Here is a 22195-nt window from a genome sequence, read left to right as displayed (position 1 = left end):
TGGATGAGCAGATAAACAAAATGTGGTGAATCCATACAATGAAATATTCAACTGGAATGAACCATGAGGATATCATACTAAGTGAAATAAGATGATCGCAAAAGGACAAACAATGTAAGATTCCATTTATATGAGGAACCTAGAATAGTCCAATTCACAGACACAGCATGGTGGGAGGGGAGGAAGGAAGCAGGGGGTTTGATTTGATGGGCTTAGAGTTTCAGTTTGGGAAGATGAACAAAGTTCTGATGATGGATGGGGATGATGGCTGCACAACAGTGTGAATAGATTTAATGCCACTGTGAACTGTACACTTAAACATGGTTAAGATGGTAAATTTTATGTGTATTTTACCATAATTTTGAAAATTAAAAGTTAAAAACAAACCCCAAAATGAAATACCTCCAAGGTTTCTCCGAGGTTTGGGGTGATAGAAATGGATGAAAGTGTTCTGAAAGCAGGTTGTGGTGATGGCTGCACAACTCCATCAATATATTCAAATTGATTGAATTGGACACTTCAAATGGGTGAAGTTTCTGTTATGTAAATTGTACTTCAGTGAAGCTGTTAAGAGCAAGCAAGCAAACAAACACATGCTGTGATCCGGAGGAAACTTTGGAGGATGAAGGAGCTGTTCACTGTCTTGATTGTGGCTATGGTTTCACAGGTGTACCCATATGTCAAAGCCCATCCACTTACAGACTTGAAACATGTGCCGTTTATGGCATGTCAATTATGTCTCAAGAAAGCTGTGTTTTAAAAAGGCAGAACAGTATTCCATATATAAACAAACTCCTTATAATATATTAAACTCCTTATAATATATTAAACAATATAATTAATTAAACAATGCCTCCTTTGGATGGAAATTTAGGTTTCAAATTTTATGCCCCTATCAATAATATTTCAATAAATATCTTTGTAGGAAAAAAAAAGAAAAAAATGCAGATATTATTTGCTGCTCCCCTATTCTTCTCCCCACAGGCAAGCCACAGAGTCAGAATTTCCCAGGGAGGGGGCCTGGGAACCTGTAATTTTACTGAACATTCCTGAAAATTCCTTGGAATCAGACATGTTGGGGCACATTGATTCAAACTTCATGAACTTGGATTTTCAGGCTTGGGAGTGTGAAATCCCCTTTTCTTTGATCCCTAAAAAATTCTGTAAGTGTTCCATACAAATGATTCTAAATTTCGGTTTCCCTCCTATTGGCGGTGCATCAGAATCATCAGGGAGCTTGTGAGAATGCATATTCCCAGGCCCTACTCCCAGGGAGGATGTGTATGGTTGCCAGATTTCGCATAAATAAAGAAATGAATAAATCAATATATAATAAACTATAGGGTGTCCGTTAAATCTGAAGTTCAGATAAACACCAAATAATTTTTTTAGCATAAGTGGTTCCTTGCAATAGTTGGGCCACACCTGTACATAACAATGATTTGTTGCTTCTCTGAAATTCAGATTTAACTGCGTGTCCTGTATTTCATCTGGGAATCCTAAGTATGAGTCCTCAGGCCTGGGGTGAAGCCCAGATCTGCACTGTGGGTCTGCTCCCCACGTGCTTCTGACGAGGGGGATCCTTAGAACCCATGTTGAGAACCCCTGATCAGGTCAACACCTTCTGGGTCAGGAGCCCCTCCTCAGGGCGGCCAGTGGATCCCAGTGCATCCCACAAGTGAGCACACTTTAATGTTGGTCCAAGGAGGAAAAGGGGGCTGAGAAGCAGCAGGAGAAAACTGTCCCAGGTTTTCAAAGCCAAACGTGGTGGATGCGGTGTCACGAGCCCTGCAGCCTGAGGGACGGTGCTCATCTTCTCTGAGTGGGTATTTAGGGCTGCCTAGGGGACCCACACCCAGGATTCTGCCTAGATTCTCTAAACTTTATTTATTTATACCCAGCCTCGTCCCCGAAAGGACTTTAAGCCTCGGAGGTCTCAGTCCATGCAGCGTTCTTGGTGCTGGGGAGTGAGGTTAACACGCCGTCTCTCTGGGACACACACGACAGGTATTAATTGTGTGCTCACCACGAATGGGCATTATTCTGGGAGTTTTACAATTAGAACCATCTCATTTAGCCCTCGAGATAAGCCTGCAAGGTCATTGCTGTCGTTGGCCCCATTTTGTAGATGAGGAAACCGAGGTTCTGAGGGGTCCAATGGTTTGTGCAAGAGTGCACCGAGTAGGCCAGTGGCAGAGCTGGGGTTCTGACCAAGGACTGTGTTGCTAACCAGCCCCCATCCTGCCTCCCTACTGAACCAGATACTTCTGGTCACTGAGCTTTGCTGGGCGAATTTTGGCTTACGTTCCGCTTAACCTGGGGCCATACCTTAGGTCCTGATCCCGGGAACATTTCTGATCCGGTGTGATAACAGCTGGCAGGCCTTGAGCGTCTACTCTGGCCAGAGACTTTGACTTTTTATACATAGATACTCTCTCAACGCCCTGCACCGCTGAGAAGACCCAGACCCAGGCATACAGAGAAGCCTGGCCGAGGTCACAAAGCTAGGAAGTTGCAGAGCACTGATCTGCCTAAAAAGGAAGCATCCATCTCTGCATCTTCAAAAGCACACACTTGCTTTCCACCTCCCCTCGCCAAGCTTCACTTTTCAGGAAAACGCTCTCCCTCGGGGCTGGTCGCTAGGCAACCCTTGCATGTAATTCCACGAAATGCCCAGAAGAGGGCGCGAGGACTCGCTCTCCCCGGGCACCCACGCGATGGGGCTGAACTTCGCAGAATCGCGAAAGCAAGAGTGACGCGCTCCAGACGAACTCCACCTGTGGCCGTACCCGAGCCCTAGGCTGCACGGAAGGTGACACAACACGGCACCTCTGCACCCCACCCCACCCCACCCCCGCAGGGGCCTGGACTCACCGAGGCTGGGTTTTCGATGACCAGTTCGTAGGTCAGCCCTCTGGACCCAAACCTCAGGATGTCTCCGGGTAGGAGCTTCACAGCCACGTTCTGAATGTGGCACTCATTGACGAACGTGCCGTTGCAGGAATTGAAGTCGTGGAGAACAAAGCTGCTTTCGGCCTCATTATATTCAATGAGTGCGTGATGGTTGTCGACGTCTGCAGACTGAAATGCAGAAGGGGGACAGTCAGAGCCAGGAATAACAGGAATAACAAGGAATAACTAGTGCCACTGACACTGGGGGCCCCAATGTGCTAACCACTTCATCTGGCTGGACGGTCACTGCAATCCTCATTTTAAGAGGAGGATGCTGAGGGTCAGAGAGGTTAAGTGACTTGCCTAAGGCCACACAGCTAGTGAGTGGAGGGTCACCAGACCCTGACAGCAGACCCAGAATAGATGCCCAGTTTTGGGGTAGGGCGTCAGGCAACACAGAGGCAAGAGGGAACTCGGGGGGAATTGGCCAGGAATTGGCCACGTGATAGTTCTCTGATCCCATGCAAGTATCCTTTTGGTTGTCCCGAGTGGCAAGACAGCAGAAATGGCCCAACACAAACCAGAAAGGTCAGTTGGCAAGTGACAACTGTCCATTTACTGCAAGTGTTAAAGTTCAGGGGAGGTTTTGTAATAATTGTTGTTTTCATTTGTTTGTTCTATTCATTTTTAAAATAACATGTTTTTTCTAATAATGCAGAAAATGAGAACTAGAGAAAAACACAAAGAAGACATTAAAATCACTTAGACTCCCGTCCCCCAGAGGCAGGCACTGAGAACACGGTGGTTCACATCATTCCAGTCTTTTCTCTATGCTTACAATCTTTTTAAAAAGTTTAAACACGGGCCTCCCTGGTGGCGCAGTGGTTGAGAGTCCGCCGGCCGATGCAGGGGACACGGGTTCGTGCCCCGGTCTGGGAGGATCCCATATGCCGCGGAGCGGCTGGGCCCGTGAGCCATGGCCGCTGAGCCTGCGCGTCCGGAGCCTGTGCTCCGCAACGGGAGAGGCCACAGCAGTGAGAGGCCCGCATACGCAAAAAGAAAAAAAAAAAAAAAAGTTTAAACACAATTGAGCTCACACCACAAAACATAGTTTTATAACTACCTTTTAAAAGCCTTGGTGTATAATGAAGGTTTATCCCATGTGATTAATTATTACTGTTGCTTCTTAAAAGCTACTCAGAATTACCAAAGATGATCTATTTTTCAATAGGGGCCCTGGTGTGACCACATTTCCCTCAAAAGAGAGAGACCCCAGACAGTGATTTGTCAGTGGCGTCAGAAACCTCCTGTGTAACCACTTTAATAAGAAGAATGAGCAAAACTCGGCACCAAGGAGGAAATATCACATCCCCCCCTGGCCCCGGCGCCCTGGACTATGGGCTGCAGGGCACGTGCGAAGTCCTCTGTCTTCTCAGGACACTGCCTATGAGCCATCCACTCCAGCCTGAGACTTTGCAAATATTTTCTAAGTCACTCTTCTCAGAGTGCCTCATCCAACTTTCATAGAGAGTACTTGGACTTAGAAATCTATACTAATGTCCCACCATATAATTATAACCAATAGCTTTTATTAATAATAGCTTATAGTATATGAATAGATAATAATATAACTGCATATATTAGTAGAATATATTAATGACACATTATGTGTAATTACACAAATGTCAGGAAATTTGCTAAGTGCTTTACTGCATTATCCCGTTTCATCTTCACAATAATTCAAAGGGATACTTCCTCATTTCAAAAAAAATTTAATTTTTTATTGAAGTCTAGTTGATTTACAATGTTGTGTTAGTTTCAGGTGTACAGCAAAGTGATTCAGTTATACATATATATAATATCTATTCTTTTTCAGATTCTTTTCTATCACAGGTTACTGCAAGATATTGAATATAGTTCCCTGTGCCTTACAGTAGGTCCGATAGTTACTCATTTCTTAGATGAGGAAACTGAGGCATAGAACGATTAAGTGTGCCCACAGTCAGCCACTTTGACTTGCTTGGCTTGTTCCCAGGTTTGCCTGATTCAAATGACTGTGCCTTTACCCACTTTTCAAATTCCTACGACACACTTTGGCACTTAAAATACTGAAACACAAGAAGAAAGCAGGAGTAGCTCTATTAATTTCAGGCAGAGCCAACTTCAGAGGAAGGAAAGTTATCAGGGATAAAGAGAGGCGATACATAGTGATAAAGGGGTCGATTCTCCAAGCAGACATAACAGTCCTTCATTGTATGTACCCAACAATAGAGCATCAAAGTATGGAAGGCAAAAACTGATAGGACTGCAAGGAGAAGCAGATGAATCCATCATGGTAGCTGGAGACCTCAACAGCCCTCTGTCAGTGACGGGCAGACCCACCAGGCAGAAAATTAGGAAGAATGAAGTTGAACTGAACAGCACTACCATCATCTGGATCTAACTGGCAACCACACAGCTTCATCCCACAGCAACAAAACACACATCCTTCTCAAGCTCCCATGGAACATTCACCAAGCAGACCACATTCCAGGCCACAAAATATACCTCAACAAATGTAAAAGAATAGAAATTATGCAAAGTACGTTTTCAGAACACAATGGAATTAGGCTAGAAACCAATACCAGAAAGACAGCTGGAAAATCCCCAAATATTTGGAGATTAAACAACACACCTCTAAATAACAGATGGGTCAAGGAGGGAGTCTCATGGGAAATAAAAATTTATCTTGAGCTAAATGAAAATGAAAATACAACCTATGAAAATTTGCAAGATGCAGTGAAAGCAGTGCTTGGAGGGAAGTTTATGGCATTGAAGGCATACATTTGAAAAGATCTAAGCTTCCACCTTATGAAACTAGAGAAAGAAGAGCAATATAAGCCTACCACAAGCAGAAGAAAAGAAGCAATACATGAAATAAAAAGCAGGAAAACAAGAGAGAAAAGTCAGCAAAATAAAGAGCTGTTTGGTCTTTTTTTTTTTTTTTTTGTAAAGATCAATAAAATTGACAAACCTCTAGCAGGATAACCAAGAAAAAAAGAGAGAAGATACAAATTACTCAAATCAGAAATGAGGGCTTCCCTGGTGGCGCAGTTGTTGAGAATCCGCCTGCCGATGCAGGGGACACGGGTTCGTGCCCCGGTCTGGGAAAATCCCACATGCCGCAGAGCAGCTAGGCCCATGAGCCATGGCCGCTGAGCCTGCGCGTCTGGAGCCTGCGCTCCACAACAGGAGAGGCCACAACAGTGAGAGGCCCGCGTACCGCAAAAAAAAAAAAAAAAAAAGAAATGAAAGCGATGGCATCACTACTGATCTCATGGACACTGAAGGGATACTAAAGGAATATTATGAATAATTCTATGCCCACAGATTTTATAAGTTAATGAAGTGGACCATTTCCTTGAAAGACACAATCTACTGAAACTCACACAAGGAGAAATAAATACTCTGAATAGACTCATATCTAGTAAAGAATTTGAATCAATAATGAATAACCTTCCAAAATGGAAAGCACCAGGCCTGGATGGGTTCACTGGTCAACTCTATCAAACATTAAGGAAAGAATGATCCCAGTTCTCAATAATCTCTTCCAGAAAATAGAAGAAGAGAGAACACTTCCCAGCTCATTCTGTGAGGCCAAGCTTATTCTAATAGCAAAACCAGATAAAGATATTGCAAAACAGGAAAATTGCAGACCAATACCTCCCATGAACATAGATGCAAAATCCTCAACAAAATATTAGCAAATTGAATCCAGTGATGTATAAAAAGACTTCTACACCACAGTCAAGTGGGATTTATTCCAGGTATGCAAGGCTGGTTCAACATTTGGAAATCAATTAATGTAATCCATCACATCAACAGCGTAGAAAAGAGAAATCGCATTATCATAACAGTAGATGCAAAAAGAGCATTTGACAAAATTAAACACCATCCATGATAAACTAACAAACCACCAAACCACCACAACAACTCTTGGCAAATTAGCGATGGAGGGGAACTTCCTCAACCTGATAAAGTACATCTATAAAAACCCTAAAGCTAACGTCATATTTAATGGTGAGAAACTAGAAACTTTCCAATTAAGATCAGGAATAAGGTGAAGATGTCCCCTTTCACCACGCATTTTCAACATTGTACTGTATGTCCTAGCTAATGCAACAAGGCAAGAAAAGAGAATAAAAGATAGATTGGGAAGGAAAAAGAAATCTTCTTTGGTGAGGTGTTTGTTCAGATCTTTTGCCCATTTTGCAGATGGCATGATTGTCTATGCAGAAAATCCCAAAGAACCGACAGAAAGCCCTCCTGGAACTAATGAGCAATTGTACCCAGGATGCAGAATACATGATTAATATACAAAAGTCAATTGCTTTCCTATATACCAACAATGAACTAGTGGAATATGAAATTAAAAACACAACACCATTTACACTAGCACCAAAAAAAAAAATGAAGTACTTAGGAATAAATCTAACAAAATACTTAGCTATATGAAGAGGTATATGAAGAAAACTACAAAATGTTGATGAAAGAAATCAAAGTAGTCTAAATAAATGAAGAGATATTTCATGTTTATTTGAAATTCCTTAATGATATATGATGTTTAACATCTTTTCATATGCTTATTTGACATCTGTAGATTTTCTTTGGTGAGGTGTCTGTTGAGCTCTTTTGCCCATTTTTAAGTTGGGTTGTTTGGTTTCTTATTGTTGATTTTTAAGACTCATTTATATTGTTTATTTATTTATTTTATTGAAATGTAGTCGATTTACAATGTTGTATTAATTTCTGCTGTACAGCAAAGTGATTCAGTTATACATATATATACATTCTTTTTAAAATATTCTTTTCCATTATGCTTTATCACAGGATATTGAATATAGTTCCCTGTGCTCTACAGTAGGACCTTGTTGTTTCTCCATCCTGGATGTAACAGCTCACATCTGCTAACCTCAACCCCCCACTCCATCTCTCCCTCAACCCCCTCCCCCTTGGCAACCACAGTCTGTTCTCTATATCCATGAAGACTCATTGATTTTGGATACATGCTTACAGCATCTTTCTTCATAACTGCCAAAAACTGGAAGCAACCAAGATGTCCTTTAAAAGGTAAATGGATAGACAAATTGTGGTACATCCATACAATGAAATACTAGTGATAAAAATAAATGAGTTATCAAATAACAAAAAAGACATGGAGGAATCTTAAATGCATATTGCTTAGTGAAAGAACCTAGTCTGAAAAGGTTACATACCGTATGATTCCAACTGTATGAAATTCTGGAAAAAGTAAAACTATAAGGAGAGTAAAAGATCAGTGCTTGCCAGGGGCACGGGGGCTCTGGGGCTCAGAATGAAGAGGAGGGGCACAGAGGATTTCAGGGCAGTGAAAATATTTTTTATGATACTGTAATGGTGGATACTTGTCACTATACATTTGTCAAAAGGAAAGAACGTACAACGCAAAGAGTGAACCCTAATGTAAACTATGGACTTAGTTAATAATAGCATATCAATATTGGTTCATCAGTTGTAACAAATGTACCGCACTAATGCATGATGTTAATAATAGGGGAAACTGTGTGTATTGGAGGGGTGGATATATGGGAACTCTCTCTATTCTCTGCTCAATTTCCTGTAAACCTAAAACTGTTCAAAAAATAAAGTATTTAAAAAAATGAAAACACATTAGTTCTTTGGAAAATGTCACCCACATCATCTTCATCACCATTGCCATTGATCTTTGTGTCCTTTGAACCTTTGATAACCCATGAATGAGAGAAATTCTGTGTGTTACATTTTGTTTGTCTCTTGCCAGGCTTCACTGCTTTCAGTTCCTCAAAACCTGTCAAGCCATTATTAAGAAATCAAAGCAAGCAGGAAGTTTTAAATGACTCCACAAATTTGGGTGAGCCTCTACCACATGTTAGGCCAGGAGACAGCTTCCTAGTATGGCCCTATAATATCACTCGCTCCCTTTACTTGGAAAATTGCTAAATGCTGCTACTGTACAGACGCCCTGCTGCTAATACAGACTGACTCTATAAGCCCCAGCCTACTGAGCTGTCCAACTATGAGATGAACTGTTATTTATTTATTATTATTTTTATTATTATCCTTATCATCCTCTAACATATTTTGAGGGCTTCCTGTGAACTGGGCCCTGCTGAAGCATTTTGTGTGCATTTTTATCATTTAATCTGCATGACAGCCCTAAACAGGGTCTCTATTATTATCTCCATCTTAGACATGAAGAAGCTGAGACTCAAAAGGTGAAGTGAGAGGACAGCATTACCTTGATACCAAACCCAGACAAAGACACTACAAGAAAACTACAGACCAGTATCTCTTATGAACACTGATACCACAATCCTCAACAAAATAGGAGGAAACCGAATTCAACAGTACATTAAAAGGATCATACACTATGACCAAGTGGGATTTATTCTTGGAATGCAGACTTGATGGTTCAACATATGAAAATTAATCCACGTAATACATCACATTAACAGAAAGAAGGAAAAAAATGATCATCTCGATTGATGTACAAAAAGCATTTGACAAAATGCAACACTCTTTCATGATAAAAGCACTCAACAAACAGGGAATAGAGGGAAATTACCTCAACATAATAAAGGTCAAATATGAAAGGCCCACAGGTAGCATCATACTCAAAGGTGAAAGACGGAAAGCTTTTCCTCTAATTTCAAGAATAAGATAAGGATACCTGCTTTTGCCACTTCTATTCAACAAAGTACTGGAAGTCCTAGCCAGAGCAATTAGGCAAGAAAAAGAAATAAAGGCATCCAAATTCGAAAGGAAGAAGTAAAATTATCTCTGTTCACAGGCAACATGATCTTACATGTACAAAATCCTAAAGAGTCCATGAAAAACCACAACCCTCCTAGAACTAATAAATAACATTCACTAGCAAAATCGTAGGACACAAAATCAACACACAAACATCAGTTGTGTTTCTATATGCTCACAATGAACAATCTGAAAAGGAAGTTAAGAAAATAATTTCATTTACAATAGCATCAAAATGAATAACATATTTTGGGATAAATTTAACCAAGGTGGTAAAAGATGTGTACACTGAAAACTACAAAGTGCTGCTGAAAGAAATTAAAGACACAAATAAATGGAAAGACACCCTGTATTCGTGGGTTGGAAGACTTAAGATGGTTAAGATGTCATTACTACACAGCAGGATCTACAGATTCAAAATCCCAACAGCAGTTTTGGCAGAAATAGAAAAATCCATCCTAAAATTCATATGGAATCTCAGTGGGCCCCAAATAGCCAAAATAATCTTGAGAAAGAAAAGCAAAGCTGGAGGTCTCACACTTCCTGATTTCAAAACTTACTGCATACAAAGGTACAGTAATCAAAACAGTGTGATACTGACATAAGGTCAGGCACATAGGCCAATAGAATAGAATAGAGAGCACAGAAATAAAACTTTGCATGTATGGTCCAATGATTTTTGACAAGGGTGCCAAGATTATTCAATGGGGAAAGAGCAGTATTTTCAACAAATGATGCTGGGAAAGACTGCAAAAGAATTAAGTTGAACTCTTACCTTACACCATGTATAAAAATTAACTCAAAGTGGATCAAAGGCTTAAACATAGTCTAAAACTATAAAACTTTTAGAGGAAAGCACAGGAGGAAAGCGTTATGACATTGGATTTGGCAATGCATTATTGGATATGATACCAAAAGCATAGGCAGCAAATGTAAAAATAGATAAATTCAACTATATCAAAAATTAAAACTTCTGTGAATCAAAGGACACAATAAACAGGGTGAAAGGCCATCTAGAGAATGGGAGAAAATAGTTGCAAAACACAAATCTGAAAAAGGGTTAATATGAAGAATATATAGAGAACTATAACTCAACAACAACAACAAAAAAGAACCCCCAAATAACTTGATCAAATATGGGCATAGAACTGGAATAGACATTTCTCCAAAGAAGATATATAAATGTCCAACAAGCATATAAAAAGATGCTCAACATTACTAGTCATTAGGGAAATTCAAATCAAAACCACAGTGAGATACCACCTCATACCCATTAGGATGGCTACTATCAAAACCAAACAAACAGCAACAGAAAATAACAAGTGTTGGCAAGGATGTAGAGTAGGGGAACACTTATGCACCGCTGAGAATGTAAAATGGTGCAGCTGATATGGAAAACAGTAGAGCGGCTTCTCAAACAATTTAGAATAAAATTATCATATGATCCAGCAAGTCCACTTCTGGGTATATACCCCAAAGAATTGAAAGCAGGAACTTAAAGAGTTATTTGTACACTCATGTTTATAGTAGCATTATTCACAATTGCCAAAAGGTGGAAGCCACCCAAGTGCCCACTGACTGATGATTGGATAAGCAAAATGTGGTCCATCCATACAGTGGAATATTATTCAGTGTAGGAGGAAGGAAATTCTGACACATGCTACAACATGGATGAACCGTGAGGACATTATGTGAAATAAGTGTCACAAAAAGGCAAATTTTGTATGATTCCACTGTGTGAGGTACATAAAGTAGTCAAGCTCATAGAAACAAAATAGAACGGGGGTTGCCAGGAGCTGGGGAAGCGGAAACGGGGAATTGTTGTTTAATGGGTACAGTTTCAGTTTTGCAAGATGAAAAATTCTGAGGCTGGTTGCACAACAATGTGAATAACTTACAACTACTGATCTGTACACTTAAAAGTGGTTAAGACGGTAAACTTTATAGGTATTTTACCATGATTTAAAAAATGGCTAAGATGAAGGGACTCACTCAACATCAGGATGCTGGCACAGGGCAATGTCAGGGTTTGAACCCAAGGCTAATTCCAAAACTTGTACCTTTGATTTGTACCCTGTGATTTTCAGAGTAGAGAGTGATTTAATAATGAGAGAGGAGACAGGCAGGACCTAATATACAAAACAAGTGCATTTTTTAAGGCTCCTGCATTGAAAATGTCTTTAAAAAGTATATAGTGAGTCCATAAAATATTGAGACGTTTAAACTTCTATTAACAATGACCATCTGCTCTGATGACCCCTGTGCTTTAAGGAAGCCTCCTCAGGAAGCTGACTTAGTTATGACATTGCCCTGAGGTTCACTGACATTGTCGCTGAGGTTCGACGTGTACCTGGAACCGTCCTTTGGAGCTAGGTTTCAACCTTGCATCACCTGGCACTGGGAAGCCCCATCTCAGACCATAACCTCCCACTCCCGGCCTTCCTTATCCTCTGTCTCGTCCTCTCCTTGAGTCACGTAGCCTTTGCTCCCTGTTTGCTCCCTATGGGTAATGCCCTATACTCACCCAGCCTGGGCCCTGCTCAAGCTCACCAGCTCCTTCAAGTCCATCCCGGCCCCTAAACCCTCCTGCCACCCTCACACTTCTATCCTGAGGCTGGCCTAGTGCCCTTTGGGCCCCCCAGCCAGCAGGTCCCTGCTCTCAGGCTTTTCATTCTACTTTGACAACAGCCTCCTAGGTCTTCACCTCCTGCACCTGCCTGCATCCTCCGTCTGCTTCTCCCGACCCTCCTCCATCCCTTTACACGGCGCCTTCTGCCCAGCAGGCCCACCTGTGCGGCTACATCCATGGGCTGATGGGCTCCTTGTGTCTGGTTTCTTGTTGGGTTTGGCCAATGGGGGGGTTAGATATCAGAGCAGGGAGGAGAGAGCTTGGGGTACTTACTCCCCTGGCTTCCATTCTCTGGGGCCACACAGCTTCCCTCAGAGGACTCTACCCAGCCCTCGGGGTCTCCGGGTCCCAGGAAATGCCCCTGCCCCTCACCCCTCAGCTCTGGGGGTGGGAACAGTCCTCACTCATACTAGCTCTGGGCCCTGCACTATCCTTTGAGGTTTCTCTGAGCCCTGCCCACTCCCTATGGAGTCCCTTCAGGAAACTCCCCTCCATCACTCCACACCCCTTTGAATGTGCCTTCAGCTCCCTGCCAGGACCTGGACTTCCCAGGCATGGAGAAGCTCCTAGATGGGACCTTCAAGGCTTCTCCTAGCTGCCAAGGGCCTCTGGGTGGTCCTGCCTTCATCCCACCCTGGTCTGGTCCCTCTCCTCAACCATCTCCTCTTCTGCATCCTCACCTTGACAGTGTAACTTCCGTCTAACCTGTGAACATGCTCACCACCCCCTCGGCCTGGAAACACCGCCTCTTCCCCCTTCCTTTCCTTTATTGTCAAATGGCTTCAAGAGGTTCCTCTCCCGCTGGGTCCTCAACCCACTGCCATTGCCCTCGGGGGCCTCCTCGGGCTCTCGGCCTCCCTGTGACATGTGACACAGTTGTCAGAGAGAGGCACGTGGCCTGGTGGTTCAGGGGTTGGGGGAGCAGGGCAACGTGGTGGTTATTAGACTGGGCTCGAGTCCAGCTCTCCTACTTCCTAGCAGGGTGACCTTGGGCAAGTGATACCTCAGCTTCCTCATCTGTAAGGTAACAAAAGGACAGTCTTATAAGCTACTGGTGATGTATAAATGATATAATACATACAAAAGCACTTAGAAGAGAACATAGGGCAAATGGGAAATGTTCTCTATTATGAGCAAGAGGATGGGCTCTGGAGTTAGAAAGCCTTGAGTTCAAGTCCCACCTCTGCTACCTTCCAGCTGTGCAGCCTGGGGCACGGTTCTTTGCTTCTCTTTGGTTGCTCCCTGAGCAGCAAAAATGAGTTTGATAAGCTGGGCTTCGTAGGATTGACAAAAGGTACTGCTTGGTGACATGTTCAAAGGAGTGGGATAACATTTTTGAAATTAACTTGTGTGTGTGTGTTTGTGTGTGTGTGTGTGTGTGTTTTATCTATTTCTTTTAACCTTTTGGTTCTAGGCTATCCCATCCCCCAGCCCCATCCCCCCACTGCCTCCAGAAAGGGATGTAGTGCAGAAATAGTAAAAAAAAAAAATGGGGTTTTCAAAAGAATAAGGATATGAGGAAACGGCCAGGCGCTGGTGAGACGACGAGTCTGGGATTGGAAGGAAAGAAGAAGCTTCTCTGCTTCCCCGTCAGCTGGATCCTTCCTCCCCGGTCTCCCCGGGAGAGCCCTGTGGACCGGTAAGGCCTCAGGAGAGGCTGGTCCTGAAATCAGACTGCCCGAGCGTGGTGCCCAGTGCCCCAGCCTCCCTCTGTGACCTCAGGCAGGATACTCAGCCTATCTGTGCCTCAACGCCCTCATCTGTAAAGTGGGGCAAACAACACTAACCTCCTAAGGATGAAATGAGTTAATACACTCGAAAGTGCCCAGAACAGTACCTGGCACAAAGCAAGCTGTCTCTGTGATGAATACCCTCAGCCTGGAAGCAGCTCTCTGGCTCCCTCACCTCTCTGACTGCTTCCAGGTCTCCACGCCGGGCTCCTCTCCCCTCAAATGTCCGTTTCCTCCGCACTCTGTCCATGCGCTGGGGCCACTGTGCCACCCCGTCGATTCGCAGGTGTGTATTTCCAACCCCTGGCTCATCTCCAGGCCCCAAACTGCCTGGCTGCTTCCGGGATGTTGAGGTGCTCACTCAACCAGTCCTGCTTCCTGCCCTCTTGGTAACGGTATTATCACCTGCCAGCTCATCCAGCCATCTTTCTCCGTGGCCTGTGGCATTGATCCTACTGATTCTTCCAGAAAGCTCTCAGACCAGTCCCAAAGCAACGGTCCAGTCAGGTGGTAGTATTAATGTGGTGGGCAGAATGGTCTCCCAAAGATGCCCATGCCCTGATCCCCAGAACCTGGGAATATGCTCCATGAGGTGGCCAAAGGGACTGTGCCGATGTCAAGGTTACTAATCAGTGCTCTTAAAAGAGGGAGACTAAGGACTTCCCTGGTGTTGCAGTGGTTAAGAATCCGCCTGCCAATGCAAGAGACACGGGTTCGAGCCCTGGTCCGGGAAGATCCCACATGCCATGGAGCAACGAAGCCCGTGTGCCACAACTACTGAGCCTGCGCTCCAGAGCCCACGAGCCACAACTACTGAGCCCACGTGCCACAACTACTGAATCTGCGTGCCTAGAGCCCGTGCTCTACAACAAGAAAAGCCACTGCAATGAGAAGCCCGTGCACCGCAACAAAGAGTAACCCTCGCTCGCTGCAACTAGAGAAAGCCTGTGCTCAGCAACGAAGACCAAACCCAGCCAAAAACTTTTTAAAAATTTTTTAAAAAGTGGGAGACTATCCTGGGTTATCCAGGTGGGACTAATTGAACTCCACCAGTCCTTATAAGCAGAGAACTTACTCTGGCTGGATTGGAGAGATAAGTGGTGTTTCTTGCTGGGCCCCCACTTAACAGCCCCAATGCTCCTCTTCCTGGGAAAGCACCAGGTCAACGTTTCCTCTTTACCCAAATCGCCCCCTAGATGGCGCCACCTCAGTCTGTTGCATGAATGAGGATCAGGAGAACATTGATCTCACATTTCACTGACAACCCCCATTCTGGATTCCACAGGGTGGAATTTCCCTAGCTTACTCAATTATCTTGTTATCTCAGTTAACTGAGAATTTCCAATTTAGATATTAGATGTTCCCAAAGCTAAATTTACACTCAAAAAGTGAAGCTTCTGTTTTTAGAAGCTTGAGTCAGCTCAGTCTGAAACTCAGCCTCACCTCCCCCGTCTAGCTGTGTGATTTGGGCCAGTTCCTTAACCTTTCTGAGTCCCATGTCCATGTCATCAAATGAGGATAATAATGATAATAGTAGTTCTCACCTTCACAGGATTTGTTTTGAGGATATAATTCTGTAAATATATATACAGAACATACATAGATGATGTATAAAGCCATGTGAGATACAGTAAGTAGTCCATAAATGTATGCTGTAGCTATTTGTATTATGTATGCTATTCAAAAGATTATGATCGAAAATTTCTTTCATCTCACATCCATCAGAATGGCTACTATAAAAAAAAAAAAAAGGGAAGGGCTTCCCTGGTGGTGCAGTGGTTGGGAGTCTGCCTGCCGATGCAGGGGACACGGGTTCGTGCCCCGGTCTGGGAGGATCCCACATGCCGCGGAGCGGCTGGGCCCGTGAGCCATGGCCGCTGAGCCTGCACGTCCGGAGCCTGGGCTCCGCAACGGGAGAGGCCACAACAGTGAGAGGCCTGCGTACTGCAAAAAAAAAAAAAAAAAAAAAAAAAAAGGAAATAACAAGTGTTGGTGAGGACGCAGGGCAAGTGGAACCCTTGTGCCCTGTTGTGAGAATGTAACTTGGTGCAGCCACTATGGAAAACAGCATGGCAGTTCCTCAAACAATTAAAAATAAAATTATCATATGATCCAGCAAGTCTACTTTTGGGTATATATCCCAAAGAACTGAAAGCAGGGCCTTGAAGAGATATTTATACACCCATGTTCATAGCATTGTTTGCAACAGCCAAAAGATGGAAACAACCCAAGTGTCCATCAGTAGATGAATGAATAAACAAAATGTGGTGAATCCACACAATGGAATATTATTCAGCCTTAAAAAAGGAAGGAAATTCGGACACATGCTACAGCATGGATGAACATGGACATTATACTCAGTGAAAGCATATTATACTCAGTGAAAGAAGCCAGTCATGAAAAGACAAATACTGTTATGATTCTACTTATATGAGATACCCAGAGTAGCCAAGGTCATAGAGACAGAAAGCAGAACGGTGGTTGCTGGGGGCTGGGATGGGGGGACAAGGGGAGTTGTTGTTTCATGGGTGCAGTTTCAGTTCTGCAAGATTCAAAGAGTTCTGGAGATGGATGGGGGTGATGGCTGCACAACAGTGTGAATATATTTAATGCCACTGCACTGCACACTTAATAAAAGTGGTTAAGATGGTAAATTTTATGTTATGCATATCTTACCACAATAAAAAAAAATGAGAAAAATGAGATCACGATCTAGCCCTTTCCTCTGAACATTTTCCTCTTGGAAGCCCTCCATCTGCTGGTGAGAAACTAGTCCCATCAATTGCTGTGGTGGGTACTGACCAATGAAACCAGCTGCCAGTTCCCAAACAGGGGACAAAACATTCCCTTAGGACTGGTGAGACCAAACAGGTGAACCCCCAGAGCAAGGAGCACTTGGGGAGAAGCCAAGGGTGAGGTGGGGGTGAGGGGGGAGGATGGGAGCACGACCCAGGCAGGAGGACAAGCGCGATGCAGATGGGGAGCCAGCAAGTGCACCCTCCCAGGCCTGTTTCATTCCGTGGATTTCCCCACAGAGAGTCCACCTGTCACCTTCTGTCTCAAAATGCAGGTGTTCGCTTAGAATAACAGAAATGTGAATTAAAATGACACAGGTACCATACTTCACCCCGTAGATCAGTGAAGATCCAATGGGGGGTCAGCACCCTAGGCTGGGGAGGGAGTGGGAGACGGGCGTCCACTGCTGGCAGGACACCACATCCGGAAACCTCTGGTGGGCAATTTGGCCATGCCCATCAGAGTTACAGCTGTATGTGTCCTTTGACAGAGCAGACATACCTGCACGTCCGTGAAATGATGCAAATAATAGGAGAATCCCAGCAGCCTTGTTTAATAATAATAAACAAGATTATGGTGTAGGCTCTGGTTCTTTTCTGAGAGGGAGCCCAGAACTGGCAGGGGCCAGGAAAAGGGACGAGAGTCATCCGGCTGGATGGGATCTGGGGTGTGTGTATGAGATCAGTCTGGCTTCACGACCCTCAGATCCCACGCTAGAAGGGCTGACACAGGCTGGAGAGATGGCTCCACCCATGAGAAAGGAGATGGCTGGCAGGACACTGATCACCGAGGGTGAGGGGTGGACACCAGCATTTCATCCCCCTGTCATGTCTGTTCTTTCTTTTTCTCTTCCATCTCCACCCTCGTAGCTGCAGCCCTGCGCTGACTTGGGCTGTCCTAGAGCTCAGTCTTCTAGGGATCCTGGGACTTCCCCAGGGTGGGACTGAGGGAGTCCCTGGGGAGGGGTAGGGTCAGTCAGCCCTTCATTGTTTACCCTTCGCTTCTCTTTTCCTCAAAACAAAGTTTATTGAAAGAATACACACACACACACACACACACACACACACACACACACACACAAGCAGGAGTTCTGCTGATCAAGAACGGAGAGGGAGGGAGCACTGATGGTGGGGTTCTCAAAGTGTGGTCCTGGAGCCAACTCCAGGGGACTCCATTCCCCCCACCTGAACCTGGGGAGCATATAAATGTGAAGATTCCTGGGCCTTACCCCAAACCCACTGGGTCAGAATGCCTAGGAGTTCATGTTGAACAACCACTCTTAAACATACGGAAAATCCAACAACCACTGGCTTTGGTGTTTCTTCATTCTGGAAGAACTGAGTCCCTTTCTCAGCAGAGTTTAAATAACAGCCACATCCAACTCTAAAGATTACAGTTTACAAGGCACAACAAATCATATAAATTATAACTTGCAAGGTTTAGCTGTGAAATGAGCAAGGCTGAGGCTTTTGAGCCATGTAAAATGGGAGAGGGGAGATTGTGAATAGAGCTCCTGATGGCTCGCCTGCACACAGCAGCTGGGATGTTCACTGGCAGGTCTCCCCCTTGTTTACAATCCTTCAAGCCTTCTTCCCACTGCTTTTCAGATAAAGATCCAAACCCTTATGGTGACATGAAGGAGGCCGACTTGTCCCTTAGCCCTCCTCCTTCCCACTCTGACTTCTGGACGCCCTGGTTTTCTCTCAGTCCCTTGGGTTCACAATATGCTCTTCCACCTCAGGGCCCTTGCACATGCCATTCCCTTCTCCTATTGTCTAGTTAAGTCCTCCTTGTCTTCCATATTCCTTTCCTTTACAGCCCCAATGTTGGAATGGAATTAGTCACAGCTTTGTGGGATCATTTGACTTATTTCTCTCTCTCCTGGCAGCTTCCTGATGTCAGGGACCATGTCCAGTTCTGCCATCACTGTACCCCTAGACTTGGCTCGGTGCTGAGGCTCTGGGTAAATACTGGGCAATGAATGAGTGATAGCAACAGTTATCACTGTTGACTATAAACACTTCTCACTAGCCTGGCTATAAACAGGCTTCCTATTGCCTTAGGGAACCAAACTCCTTACAGGATATAGAAAAAAGTCTGGAAGGTAAAACCCTGCAAATATCAATATTGATATTTCCCTGAGCCAAATGATTACAAGTGACTTTTATTTTCTTCCTTATATTTTCCTTTCTCCCAATTTTTAAAAACAAGAAGCATGTAACTACCTTCCATTATCGGAAAGAGTAAATGATGTCGAAATACTACGATACCAATAGTCAAAACAACATGTCAGCCTTGCTGATGAGTAGAAATCTTTAGAAGCATGACTGCCTATTCTTTAGGATTGATCCAAGCAAATAAAACAATCTTTTTTATTTGCTCGATGTAACCTCTGGGTAAATGCAATGATGACTTTTTAGTAATATAAATCCCTGAATTTTTTTTTTTTTTTTTTTTTTTTTTTCGGTACGCGGGCCTCTCACTGTTGTGGCCTCTCCCGTTGCAGAGCTCAGGCTCCGGACACGCTGGCTCAGCGGCCATGGCTCACGGGCCCAGCCGCTCCGCGGCATGTGGGATATTCCCGGAACGGGCACGAACCCGTGTCCCTTGCATCGGCAGGCGGAATCTCAACCACTTCGCCACCTGGGAAGCCTAGTGACGTATTTCTTAAGCTAAGTCCGAGGAGCAGTAAGCAGTGAATTATTTATATACAATGAACGCAACTCAATTTCTGTCTAGTTAATAACTGTCCTCATTAGTTCCCTTTTCCAAATGGCTTATTAATGTCAGTGGATCCTCATCTCAACCCTGTGCACCTCTGAGGATTCTTCTCAGTCTCTGTTTTAGGAGACCATAATAATGATCATTGTGTCATTCACTGAGCACCACATGCCAGGCTCTTTATATGCATTTCTCACTTAATCCTCAGAATAACCCTGTGAGGTAAGAGGTTTACAGACAGGGAAAAGGAGCTCAGAGTGATTAAGTAATTTGGTTGAAGTCACTCAGCCACAAAGTAGCCTAATGAGACTCAAACCCAGCTCTGTCTATCTCCAAAGCCTGTGCTTTTAAAAATTACTACAGTTTTCTAATATCATAGTCCGGTTCAAAACAGAGATCTCTGTCTCTACTTTAGCCAGACAGGAAATAAAACTACCCCAAATCTATGCCTTGTTAGGATAAAGAAGAAACTACAGTTCTTCTTCTTCTTCTTTTTCCTCCCACTTTGCACACTGAACAGATGTTCTGTGTCCTTGAAGGGAGACCATATCATGGAGGAGAATCTCACGGGGACGTTCATGGAGTTATCTTTAAATCTGTTGCGTTTACAATAAACATTCTCAGAAAACTAGGAATAAAGGGGGAAATTTCTCACTTCCTAAGAACATGTATAAATACCCTACAGCTAACCTCGTACTTAACGGTTAAAGACTGACTTTTTTCCCCTAAGGTCAGGAACAAGTGAATATAAGGATTTATACACTGCTCTTGTTCAGCAGAGTCCTGGAAGTCTTAACCAGGGAAAGAAAGCAAGGAAAAGAAGATTCAAGGCATTCACATCTCCTTTTCTGAAAGGAGAAATAAAATTGTTCTTATTTGCAGATGACATGATTGTTTATGTATAAAATCCCAAGAAATCTACAAAAGCCCTTATATAAGAAAGTGCAGTTAAGGTTCCAAGATACCAAGAAGCATACAAAAATCAACTGTATTTCTATATACTGTCAATGAACATGTGGACACCAAAATTAAAAATATAATACCATTTACAATCACTCAAAAAAAAAAAAAGAGAGATATACTTAAGTGTAAATCTAACAAAACATGTTCAGGACTCGTATGCTGAAAACTACAAAACACTCATGAGAGACACTGAATAAATGGAGAAATATACCATGATCATGAATTGGAAGACAATGTAGGAGTATATCAATTATTCTCACATTGTTATATAGGATTAAACACAATTCCAATCAAAATTACAGCATGATATTTTGTATATACAGACAGGCTTACACTAAAATGTAAATGGAAAGGCAAAGGAACTAGAATAGGTTAAAAATTTTTTTTAAAGAAAAGTGGGAGGAATCACACTACCTGATTTAAGAGTTACATAGCGACAGTAATCAAGGCTATCTCATAATGGTAGATCCATTATGACAAATAGATCCATGAAACATAATAGGGAACTAAGAAGTAGCCCCCATAGAAAGTATGGCCAGATTATTTTTGACAAACTTGCAAAAGCAATTCAATGGAGAAAGGATAGTCTTTTCAACAAATGGTTCTGGAACAACTAAATATCCACATGCAAGAAAAATGAACTTGGACCTAAATCTCACATCATAAATGACAGTGAACCCAAAATGGTTCATAGATTTAAACATAAAAGTATAAAACACTTAGAAGAAAACATAAGAGAAAATCCTCAGGGTCAGGGACCTTGTGGCATGTTCTTAGACATGACACTAAAAGCATGATCTATAAAAGAAAAAATAACTACCTGGACTTCATCAAAAGTTAAAGCTTTTGCTCTGTGAAATACTCTGCTAAGAGAATGAAAAGACAAGCTACGGATGGGAGAAAATATTTGCAAACCATCTATCTGACAAGGGACTCATATCTAAAATACAGAAAGAATTCTCAAAACTCAATGGTAAAAAAATTAACAATTCGATTAGAAATACTTAAAAGATATGAAGAGATATTTCACTGAAGAGGATATGCAGAAGGCAAACACGTACATGAAAAGACATTTAACATCACTATCGATTTGGGAAATGCAAGTTAAGACTATGATGAGATACCACTACACACTTACTAAAACAGCTAAAATGAAAAACAGTGTTTAGGCTAATTGCTGGTGAGGATGTATCTCACACATTGCTGGTGGAAATGAAAAATGGTACAGCCACGCTGGATAAGCCTGGCAGTTTCTTTACAAACCGAATCTATATAAACACATATGTTAATCCATGCAATCATACTCCTGAGCATTTATCACAGAGAAATAAAAACTTATGTTCACACAAAAACCTGTACACAAATGTTTATGGTACATTTATTTGTAATAGCCCCAAATGGAAACAAAATGTCCTTCAAAAACTGAATGGTTAAACATAGGTGATACGTCCATACCGTGGACTATTACTCAGCAATAAAAGAACAAGCTAATAACCTAAATGGATGTCAAGGGCATTACAATGACTAAAAAAAAAAAAAAAAAAATCAATCGCAAAGGTCATAGATAAATGATGAAAATTATAGAGACGGAGAACAGATTAGTGGTTTTCGGAGCGTGGGGACGATGGTGGGAGGAGGAATTGTGACTATAAAA

General features: G+C 42.9%; 1 protein-coding gene and 1 long non-coding RNA gene across 2 annotated transcripts in view; both read right to left on the bottom strand.

Moving 5' to 3' along the window:
- LOC309807977 (uncharacterized protein) overlaps positions 1–22195 on the bottom strand; it is a gene marked incomplete at its 5' end in the record, with an annotated part of 300370 nt that overhangs the window by 65124 nt on the left and 213051 nt on the right. The window lies entirely within an intron of this gene.
- Positions 2988–22195, bottom strand: part of LOC309807113 — an 84537-nt gene continuing 65329 nt past the window's right edge. The window contains exon 4 of the long non-coding RNA XR_014294513.1: positions 2988–3081. This is a non-coding gene — a long non-coding RNA (uncharacterized lncRNA). The remainder of the gene's footprint in view (positions 3082–22195) is intronic.

The sequence above is a fragment of the Mesoplodon mirus genome (genome assembly GCF_964341445.2).
Source record: "Mesoplodon mirus genome assembly, chromosome: 7".
Lineage (NCBI taxonomy): Eukaryota > Metazoa > Chordata > Mammalia > Artiodactyla > Ziphiidae > Mesoplodon > Mesoplodon mirus.
This window is presented reverse-complemented; position numbering and strand designations above follow the sequence as displayed.